This window comes from Cyprinus carpio, chromosome B25, assembly GCF_018340385.1.
Source record: "Cyprinus carpio isolate SPL01 chromosome B25, ASM1834038v1, whole genome shotgun sequence".
In the NCBI taxonomy this organism is placed as follows: Eukaryota; Metazoa; Chordata; class Actinopteri; order Cypriniformes; family Cyprinidae; genus Cyprinus; species Cyprinus carpio.
Genome location: NC_056621.1, coordinates 5,423,698 through 5,436,154, shown reverse-complemented (window position 1 = coordinate 5,436,154; position 12,457 = coordinate 5,423,698). Strand labels below are relative to the sequence as shown.

The 12,457-nt window shown below is 36.3% G+C and overlaps 1 pseudogene; it reads right to left on the bottom strand.

Moving 5' to 3' along the window:
• LOC109045640 overlaps window positions 1–12,457 on the bottom strand; it is a 638,390-nt pseudogene that overhangs the window by 79,934 nt on the left and 545,999 nt on the right.

The window sequence follows — 12,457 nt, the reverse complement described above, 5'->3', positions numbered from 1 at the left end:
TGCCTGAAATATGGTCCGTGGTTAACAAAAGCTCAAGATATTTTCATGTTTCATTCCACAACATAAAGTACTTCAGTAACACTACTTTGTGATTTTAAAGAAGCTTGAACCTTGGCTTGAAAAAGTCATTTGCAGAGGTATAACTCAAGCTTTCAGGGAAAATTTATTTTAAGTAAAGATTGAAAGTTATCAGAAGCTTAATAGCAGTGACACTGAAGTCATCCAACCATGGTGTAGTTTGATTACAACCTACATTAGCTTCCGGCGATTGTGTTTAGGCTTCAGAATTGTGTTCATTTGTGTGAACATAACATGTACTGCAGCCCTCTATAGACAGTTTCCAATAGTGTCAGTAGCATAAAACATGCAACCTTGAGCAAATTCCATGTGATTGAGACTGCAGTGCTAGATTCATGAATATTTTATAGTGTGCTATGATGGTATGTCATTTCGAAAAAAGGCATAAAAACACAGCACACAAGAAGCATTTTAGCATGCTAGTTAGCTTAGCGTAAAAGGTACCTGTGCTGGGGCGCGTAGTTGAGGTGATACCTGGGTGCGAGGGTGGCAGTGGTGATTTCTGTTAGCTTTGTGTTAGCAGTGCTCTCTGTTGTTTATAAGGGATGAAGTCATGATAGTTGTGGCAGGAGTGGTAGTGGGAACCCCTGAAGAAAAATGGCGTCACCAGTCAAGAGCTTTGTTGTTAGCTGATTCAAGTGAATCATTTGAAATTCAGTTTATGGGCCAAAACAATCATATTGTACTATTTATGCAAGTTTCCCTTCAGTGGCTTGAAACAAAAAAGGATTGATGTGATTGTAAAGATCACCAAAACCTCAAACTGTTCACTGAAAGCTATGATGTCCAGAAAGTACCATGATTAGCCCACTCTTCTGATTACTCCTGATTGGATTGTATCGTGTCTTATTAAGATGGTGTCTGGAGGGCATGCAGTATATTGGTATGGTCTTACCTGGAGTGACCTCGCCACTAAGAGAAGCGGTGCTGATTCTTCATTGGTTGTGTCAACCACCCTCATCTGAGTTGCACAATGGATAATACGTTCATAAATGTTTCAAATCAAACACTAACAATTACTGTGTCTAATGTCTAAAGTTGCATGAAATGTTGTATCAAATATTAAGTTTCTTACTTCTAAATTTAAAGTGCCTGGGGGAAACCGCCTTCGCCATGAGTATGAAACCCTCTGGAGTGATAGAGAAGTCCGTGCCATCAAACAATCTCAAATCTGAGGTTAGGATTATAACCCTACAAAGAAAGGAATCCAGCATGTTAACGAGCAGAAAAGTATTACAATTAATAGGCATAATTCAGCAAACATTTGTGTAAATCATCAAAAAACATTCTTATGTTAGGTCTAACAATGTATTGAATGCAACAGTGTTTTTACAAATTATTTAATTCAATGTGTGTTTACATAAAAATTATGATTTTAAGATATATATTTAAGATATTTTAAGAAAATTATTATTAAGGTATTCATTTCAATCCAAGAATTTATGCAGGGTTTTTTACAAAACACCGAATGTGACGATTTATTAAAAATGGTTTTACACAAACATTGAATTTAATTTACACATAAAATAATTTTTAATTCAATGTGATTTATGTAAGAGATGAATTACAAGTTGGTAAATCGAATGCAACATTTTACTGGATATTTTTATGAATATAAGAATGGTTTTAAGAAGACATTGAATTTATTGCAATGGTTACTCAAAATAGTTTTTAAGACGATTCAATTAAATGCTTAATTTTTAACAAACATTCAGTGATAACAATTATAAACTAAGAAAACATATTTCATATTATATATAATGTATATATTATATATACTATAATATATATATAGATATACTATATATTATATATATATATATATATATATATATATAGATAACACATGTAAAAATGGTTTTGATAAAACATTAGTTCAGTGCAACCAGTATTTACCCAAGATTTTTTTAAGGAATGATTCGATGAAAATGGGACAGTTTCACAAACAATAATTCAATGCAAACAATTTATGTAAAAAGTGTTTTTACACACTGTTTAATTCAATCCAGAATTGACTTCTTAAGAATGGTTTTATGTATATTGAATAGAATGTGATGATTTATGAAAGAATGTTTTTGAACATAGATTTTAACATTCGCAACAGTTTACGCAAGGATGTTTTTAGAACTGATGTGACAAACAGTTCCATTCAAAAATATTCCATCAATGAAATTTTACATAAAAATTTGAATGTGCACTGAATTAGACGTGTGGATTTCTATAAGCAATGGTTTTACAAACAAATCGATTCAGTGCAAAAAATGTAGCACATGAATGACTTGAAGTCCAAAAAAACCAATGTAAATGTTGATTATAAAAATTCTTTTCTGATTGATTTACACTAATTTTCACTAATCCTGGCTCTATGTGTTTGTTATGTACTTTACAGATTAATCTGCATCTGAATGAACACATGCACACACTAAAATGCTGTTTGTCTTTGAGTTCTTACATTAGAAAAGTCTTCATCTGTAGCCTGTACTCTGAGGGCTCTGTTGGATGTTTTGCTCTCCAGCACCAGGCTGTCCACACCTGCATCCTCTGAGATAAAGCCTTCATAACTGGACTTCACAAACTTCGGAGGGAAAATGCTGGATTCCACCACCTTCAGGATGACTGTAGTGGTGGCAAACTGATCAGCGGTCTCCTTCTGAAATGCTAAGGAGACAGAGGGAAATTTGGTTGGGGAAAGGAACTACACTCTAAAAATAATGGTTCCATTATTATAAGTGGTTGTTTGCCCCCCCTGCACGTGATTCCATTGACGAACCAGTTTTGGGTTCCTCGAACCTATCAGTGAACAGTTCCTAAAAGAACCATTTTTTCTCAGAGAGCAAGAACATTTTAATAATCCAACAGAAATGGCACTTATGGAATGGAAAGATTCCATGGATGTTAAAAGTTCTTCAAGGAACCATCCAATGACAAAAAATAACCCTTTATTTTTAAGAGCAGTACAAGAATATATATAGTGGCTCGAAAAATGCAGAGCTTTTTTTTTTTTTTTGCATTATAACATTCAAAAACAGAATGGTTTTCTTTTAAAAAAATGCAATTTTTATTCTCTCACCATGACTGTACGAACAATTGTTCCTGCCTCTGTTATTGGTTCCCGCATTGTGATGCTCCCAGTGTCAGTGTCGATTTGAAATATATCTTCATTATTTCCTGAACATGTAAAATGTACTAATTAAAACCTGTCGACACACCTCCTGAATTTCTGTATTTCAGCCCATAAGGAAAATAAAATAGACGAATTCAATATCTCACCTCCAAGAAACATATAACCAATGGGATCATTCCTGCCTTTGTCACCGTCAATGGCCATGATGTGGACCTGGCTCCAAGGACAAAGGGACCTGGCTGTGGTGTACATCAACATTCATATTCTACTTTGACATTCTAATCTCAAAATCTATCCACCAGCTTCGGCTAAACTCACACTCACGAACAAAATGATCCAGTGAGTTGTTTCCTGATATTTCTTCATCCATTAAGCAACTTTATTGGGGCACTTGAAATAATCATAACTATAAAACATTTAAAATGGTTTAACTCAACATCAGACCTCTATCTACAAGTGCTTTGGATAGAGAAACTCACCGCTTGTTGATTTAAGATGACATTCCCGTTATAACCAGACATCAAGCAGATTTTGCTTGTGTTAATCTCGGTTTCTGTTACAGGGCTGGTGGAACCATGGTGGACGATGTCAATGTCAATGATATTGACTACAATGGTGGTTGAGGCAGTGTGGGAGACTTCAGCTGTAGATCCAATCGGTGGTGTCCTGAAAATTCATCAAATGAAAGCTGTTTGTACAAAAAGAAGCATCTTTGAAGATTTAAACCTGGTCAAGTGAGTTTACCTGCACATATAGCATCATTGTGACTTCTTTAACATTGTCATAATCCAGACGCTTTTTCACCAGAATGTTGGGATTGAAACTGGCCTCCAGGTCAAATTCTCCCTGAGAGAGAACAAAGGCCAACATTGGGAATGGGATTCCATTTGGAATTGCTATAATAATTGGAACCAACATTCAACGGGAATTCTCTTTTAGAATTCTGAAAGAACGACCTATAATTCCCAAGAGGACACTTGTGAAATACAATGTATACAAACTCTATGCACATTCTTTGGGATTTTTTTTTGTCTCAGAAGGTGTATTGGGGACACAGCTGTACCTCAGGAGAATCCAGTTGGTAGTAAAGTCTATCATCTTTATCAGGATCGATTGCTGTGAATAGGCCAACACGGGTATCCACTTTTGATAGCTACAGAAATCAGTAAAAGTTTTCAGATCTTCAAAAATTGGCCATGATAAAATAGATAAATGAACAGACATTGAAGTGTACAGCAAAAATGCTACATTAAAAGTTTAAGAAAAAAGTACCTCATCAACGTTTAGTGTGTATTGACTCTGTTCAAAAAATGGTGGATTATCATTTTTATCCTCAACGGCTATTTTCAGACTCAGCGTGGTCTAAAAATACAACATATGCAAGCCAGGACCTCAATAACCAACATGGAAACAAACATGTAAAACAAAAAAAGTAGAGGAATGAGGTTGAATAAATCATTTACAATGCAAGAAGGGTTTTTTTTTTTTCCGGTTCAGTTAAATAAAAAAACACTTGAATAGTTTACTTACAGAGGGAGAGCCATACTTTTGTACACTCAATATTCACCTCATGAGGTTTGCTTGGGTTAAATGTCTAAGAAAAATAACAAAACATAAAAGGGTCTGTTAATTTGTACAGAAAGCATTTGAAAGGATTCTGAATTAAATGGTTGATTTGAAATATTAAAATGCTCTCATTTACTTGAAAACGCAACCAAAACAAACAGATTAGATCAAGAGGAATCTGCTGAGTGAAGGAGACATCTCTTTACAAAAATTGCCGCACTTAATTTAACTGAAACATATGTATGTAAGGGTGTAAAAAGGATCGTTTGACATATTAAATTAGTAAGTATGTACTTTGGCTTCACATCACCAGGAAACAGGCTTTGAAATGATCAATTTAGAGTATATTGGCTGAACACACAAAAACCAGACATTTATAAGATATACAACATTAACCTCGTAGTCGAGCACAAGGTTTCATCAATGAGTCGCTATTCATCCGACTGCTGAAAGAAAACCCTCTGGATCTTGACTAGTGATACTGGCCATCACCCCTCCTCGAGCATTTTTGAGTGTATGTAACTACGTTCTCCAATTTTGTTGTTTTAATGGAAATAAGCAATTAATGGCAAATTATTTGGCACCGACGCACAAAGGTCTGTGTCATTCAGAAAAAAATCAGAATTAGCTTACATTTTCATGAGATGGTCCTTGGTTGACACTGTGAATGTTAGAGAAATTACAAAGCAAAAAAAGCATTCATGATGCCGCGGAAAAAAAACAAACTGCTTTAAGGATCAAAACAACAAATTCACTTGGTAGGATTTCATTCAAACAAGCCACAGCATTTCAAAGTCATCTGAAATTAATTGGAAAAAAAACATTTTCTACAAATACGATTTCGCAGAAATTTCCAGAGTGTGTAATGTACTGTTAATTCATGTAAAATAATAGTTGCTGTGTCTAAAGTTGAAATACATGAAAACAATTGCATGATGTACAGTTACCACCATAAAGACGGGACACCAGCAAACTCTCAACAACTTGCAAGATTTTAATACCTTTCAAGAAGTAACATTTCCAACCAAAGTGTCCTACACATCTGTTTGCTTTTTTAAGGCTATATGCGAGCGATAAAGCATGTCAGCTTTTTTTAAATGAATGGAGCGATTTCATGCTTCTGGAACTGTTTTCAGCCTACAAAAGGAAAAGCCGGATTAACGTAAAAAACGGATTTCCTTCATTCGCATCCCAACTTTCAGTTTTTCCACTTCATATTCTGTGCTTCCAACTGAATCCTTTGAAACAACCGTTAACCTGGAGAGGTGTAGGCAGAGAACCGTTATATCAACAGCAGAGAACCCACGATCACATTTAGGCCTCACACACACACATTTTTTCTTGTTAGGTTGCATGGATCAAATAACCAGGGAATATTCGCGAAGACGAATCCCTTTGTTCCGACAGAATCAAATTTACTCATCAAGCAGTTGTGAGCGAATAGCTAAATGTGGAGATAAAACAGACTTCAGCTTAACCTTTGAGACGGGACGCTTATCTGGGATTTATGGCTAAAAGAGAAGCAAGGTGGACTTGCCTCCATAGACATGAACACAGCTGCTTTACATGTGCATGTACATCTCATAATCCATAATCACAATGAAGAACGATGTTTACAAAACCATATTTTTTAGGTTGTTTGCAGATGGTTAGCATCAGTGTTGTTCCCAAAATTTGTTAATATTCAGGCCATCTTCAATGTGAGGCAGACCTTGTAAAATACAACTGAAGTTAAAACAATTGAGAATTGCACTGGAAAATTTACAAATTGTGTTTTTGGTGATTAATTTAAATGTTGAAGATGTTTTAGCTCAAGTTTTGCAAACGCTGTTATTTTATTCCTTATCCCTGAACAAAAAGTGCCATAAATGGGGAACTTTGTCAACTATATAACCAATAATCACACTATAAGCAAATTCAAGTGCTTCCGTGACTTTATGACTGAAATAAACTAGCTAGAAAAGCATAACAAAAGCATAAATGAATTCTTCAGTTTAGATTTTTTTCCCACATGCTAGTAACTGCTAGTAATGACGGGGCGTATCTTTGACTTACGGTTAACGGTAATCTTCAAGCAATCGATTGAACAATCTTATCTGACTCTCATATACTGTAATACGTAAGTATCTTGTTATATTATTGTGCATAACTAATGAAAGATGCAATAAAGACATTACTACCTACAGTTCTTCTTTAAAAACTGCATTAGCATGATGAAGGTGCACGCTGTAGGAATTTTGCACTGAGAAACGTTTGAGGATATTAAACCCAACACATTTCTCATAATTTGCTTAAAAAGTACCGTTGAGGTGATACAGGTTTACTGTATGTGGGTCATTCCTGGTATCCGGTGCCTTCATGTCCTGATGTAACATTACAGAATATGATGTTACTGTTATAAACAATATACATTTAAAGATTACTCATAGTCATAAAAAAAAACATAATTTGAAGTTTAAGCATATTTAAGTATATATATATATTTTTTAATGGAAACATTTTACAGCACTTTAAACTAACACATTTTCCCTATGTATACCTACTTGCATCAATTCTTTTTTTTTAATACAAAAACATTACTGTGATATGGTTTCCCCATTTGGGGATTTTTATCACATAATACCAGATTATTACAGCTTTTTAAATGAACAAACGGACATGAGTTTATAAATATAATAACTAGCTCAGACTGATCAGTTACAGCTGAATTCTAGTCAATCCTGCTTAATAATACAGTTAGTTCTCAAACACCTAACAAAATATGAGTATTGAAGGAAAATATTTTCAAATGAAACAAGTTACAGAACTTTTTTAGTAATCTGTCCCTCCCATAAACGGGTGGACATTTTAAGTTTTCCATTCATAGATTTTATTCTAAATGCTTACATTATTTGCCTTAAGCTTGAACAAAATTCCCTATGATGATTACTCAAAAAATAGGTATTTTAACAACAGTTTTGGTTTTTTTCGAAATTTTATGTCCAAAAGGAACCAAAATACAGGAACGACCCTGTAGGTACTTTGATGCTTCTATTGCTATTTTGAACCAGGTCTATAAAAAGCATTTCACACACCTCGCCTCTGTTTATTGTGACCTCATATACCCAAACCAACGTTGTGGCTGGTTGTATATTAATTAGATATTGTCAGCCACACTATAGTAGCATGAAAGCTTTTAACTACTTATAAAGCTTCCATAAAGGCTCGTGAACTTATTGTCTAGTGTTAAAATTTATAAACCCCAGCATGTGCCTTTGAGGAGCTAAAAGGTATGCGGTTTCAAAAACAAGACAACACTATTCTCAAAATCCAGCGTTAATTGCATCGGAAATTGTTATTTTTGAGGCTGCGACTTGAATCTGCAGTTTTATGAGATTACATTTGGAGAGGGGAAAAAAGTCGGTTATTATTTCAAATATATACAAACAGTTTTTCTCAAACCTGTTTAAACTGATTTCAAACGTTGTGTCTTCACGATGTCTTGCACTGGGAACATGGAAGCCACCGCTGCTTCAACTGTGTGACACGTGTATTGGACAAGGAATACTGGTGAATCACATCACTGAAATCATTCAATCTGTTCTCACCGACGCCGTTTCAAACACACAGAGCATGAAAGGTCATAATATATCATGGATGAGCAGAAACAGAAATATACGCTAATGTATATGAAACCATATTGACTAAGTATTATTTTGTATATTGATTATCATAAACTGAGGTTAGCGTGACTGCTAAGAGAAAGAAAAAATTGTGAAAAATCAGTACACATTAAGAGAAAACTATGTTTGTAAACTGCTCAGAGATGATATACTTGAAATGACCCTTACATTTCTCAATACTATAATAATGTCAACCAATGATGCTTCTGATGGATTTGTTCGGATGAGCATAGCAGGGTTAGCGGCGGCTTTACTATTTTTGTGCCTTTGCTGCGTTTCAGGAAAGCCACAGAGGGATGTGATTTTAGCTTTGGATTTGAGGAGTTCAGCAATCTGTTTGTGAACTCAATGTCGCCCAACTGCCTCATGTGAAGCCCAATTCCTGGGAGATATAGATCGGTTCGATGTCAAAGTGTTGTTCAAATGACTTAAATATGACAAGTATATGTGAGTTTATTTTATTTTTATTTTTTTTCAGAAAAAGGCTCGAAAGATCTAATTTTATCAATTGATACAAGTACAGTAGATACTACAAGAAACTTGCTGAGAAGAGACAGTGTTCTCCACAAGGGGGCATCCTGCAGTTAAATAAGCATGGATCTAACAGGATCACAAAAAGTGACTTGTTTATTAACAATAAAGTTTATGAGACCCACCTGTCTCGGTCCTCAAAAAGCATATCTGCATCATCCCTGGAAATAAACATCTTCTAGGTGAAAAGATGTCGTTGTTGAGATGCTGTCCTCTTCTCCGAGACACCTGTGGTGATGAAGGCCAAAACATAAATGAGCCGATACATCAACTGTGAAACCTGTGATAAAAGTTTATTTTGGTATTGTTTGCTTCAGAAAAAACAACAACAACATAAGCTAAGAGAATTGAATCTCTTGTCACCTCCAGACAGAACTGGAGAAAGTGGAAGGAAGAAATAAAAATGTACAGAAGAAAATCACGAGCGATGACAAAGAGATAAAGATCTAATGAGATTTGACAGGCCTGAAACTACACTACTACTTTTTTATTTCAGAAATAGCCTACAAGATCAGATTGAGGTTGAAAATTCAATTAATTTTGAGGTTGAACGTGACCTGCCCAGAACCGGAAGGCTGGTCACGCACTGGATGAGAAATATCCCAAGGATGGATACTTGCATCAGACTTGTGAGAAGAGACATTTCCACACCTTAAAAAGATGAAAACGAGAACTTTTAGTGGTGAAAGACAAATCATTTTTCCTAGCAATCAAAAAGCTCAATCAGAAACTTCCCTCACCCTTGGTTTGATGTTCTTGTAAGCTCTAGCAGACTTCCAACGCTTCTTGTCTGGTTTTTATTATTCCAAGCCTTTTTGTACTCCCAAATTCACTGATCACGGAACATCAAGCGTGATGTAAGTCCTATCTAAATGGGTTTATTGGCCTGACTATTTGCCAGCGGTTCCCTTACACTTGACATGACGACCACATGTCGCGCTCATGCTAATAAAGACAAACATGACTAACAGTGTTGACTTCCTTCATTGGTGGTTTAACCGGTTTTGAGGGGGCCAAGGAATTGGTTCAACTCACATGTTTGAATTGTTGGGATTGCTAATAAATCAATGAGGAAGGGAAGGATTGTGTGACCATGACAGAGAGAAGAGATTATCCAAATATCTTTCCACTTTGCTTTACTGTGAATGAATGGACAGTCGTAAGATCATGATTATGGTTCCGAAACGCTCTCAGTAACTAAGAATCAGTCAGGACAGTATTTTCAACACAAACACCATTGCTATTGCTATACTTCTAGTTAGGGATTTAAACAAACCTCTAACAATAACTAATAAACTGGCACATAACACATGCTATTTGTGCTACAGTTAAGTGGTGTAATATTACTTGAAGCAACTGAATGTATGAAATTGCCTGACAGATGGTACAACCGGACCTGGAAGGAGTTGTATCTAGAAACCAGAATATCATAGAGACCTAGCAACCACATAGCAACAGACTAAAAAAGACTCAGAACAACTAATAACCACAAAGCAACACACTTGAAAAAACACTCTGAATACCCAAGTAACCTCACAGCAACACACTAAAAAACACTCAGAACCTTCTAGCAATCACACTAGCAACACACAATAAAGTCTTCTCAGAATAACCTAACAACCACATTAACACACTAAAAACACCCCGAGCCATCGCATAGCACACACATTTAAAAACAATCAAAACAGACCCAGTAACAGGCATAATAACACACTAAACCCCAGAAGCCACCCCTGGCAACCATACAGCAACACACTACTGGCAAGAACCATTTTTAAGCAACACACTAAATCAGAAAACTCAGAACACCCCATTAACTGCATAGCAAACACACGCACAACCCTAAAACACTCAGAACACCCTAGCAACCACATACCAAACACACTAAATCCACTCAGAACACCCCATTAACTGCAATAGCAACACACTCCAAACACTCAGAACACCCTAGCAACCACAAAGGCGGCTAACACACCCAGATCACACCCCATCACTCTGGTAGCAAACCCAACTAAACTCAGGAACAAAACAGAACCACCACATAAAACACTAAATCACCTAGAACATCCCCGATAACTGCAAACCATTTAATAAACACTCAAAACACTCAGAAAAAGCAAACACTAAATCATTAAAAACGAACCCCATTAGCTAGCAAACACAAAAACACTCAGACACCCTATCAAAACCACATAACCATCCACAATTAATCTGGCCTAACAGCACACAAAACCACTAAATCACTCCAGAACAAAACCATTAAACACCGCACATAGCAACATTGGGCAACACTAAAAAACTCGAACACACCTAGCAATCACAGACAACACACGAAATCACTCAGAAAAACCTAACCACAATAACACACTGAAAACACTCTAGCCACTCCATTAAAAAACACCTGTTCAACCATATGGCAAGACATTTAAAAACATGTAGAAACCTGGAATACCAAAAAGCAACAAAACTAAACACACCACACCATGCAACCACGACAGCAACCCCACACATCACACAGAACACCGTAGGAACCCAATAAACACTAAAAACATTAAAACACCTTAGCACCCACACAGCGCAACACACAATAAACCACCCTAGCAACCACATAGACAACCCACGACATCACATAGAAACACCTTAGGAAACACATAACACAACTACACACTTAAACACCTAGAGAAACAGCACAAGGCAACAACACACTTAAACCACCCTAGCAACCGCCACCAAGCACACACAGAAACCACATAACACACACTAAAAATTGCCCTAGCAACCACTATAAGGCAACACACTAAAAAAACAACCACTGTACTAAGCATTGGTAACAGTGTTGAGACAGCTAACACACTCACATTTTTTCAACCGAACAGCTTTTATTCCATTCAGAAAGAAAGAGTCCAATTAAAGGACACGTCAGAGCTTAGTGACGCATTAATAAAAGAAATGAAACGCATTAAATATTAAAACCATCAGGTGATTTCTCGGCTTGATTTCGCTCTGCATGTGACAACAAAGTCAACTCCAGTTGTGAACTTTGGTATATGGCTGGGGTCTGCATAGTACAACCATCATCCCTAGTCCTTCAGTAGTTCAGCCCTAAAGAATGAGGACCGAGACCCACGAACAGGATGATGTCAAAATCGATGAAGGGCTCTCATTTCTCTGTATAATAAGGACCTGAACTATTGTGAGTGACTCTAACCAAAAAACAACGGGCTCAAACTCAACAGCAGACATACTACAGTGCAAACGGGGCCGGAGTAACTGCTTTCCGTATGGTTCTGTCTACGACATCGAAACATAAAATAAATGATGGGTTATTAAAGATTGGAGGGGAATTACAGGTTCAGTCCTGTATTTTTTATGAGAGTGAGAATAATGAGTGGCTAAAGAGGTTAAAGCTCTCTCGAGGTTTATTGAACACATCCTTGTTTTCTGTTAAGAAAATGAGATGGTGAACAGTCGGGAAAAGAACAGCTGGCGGATGAAC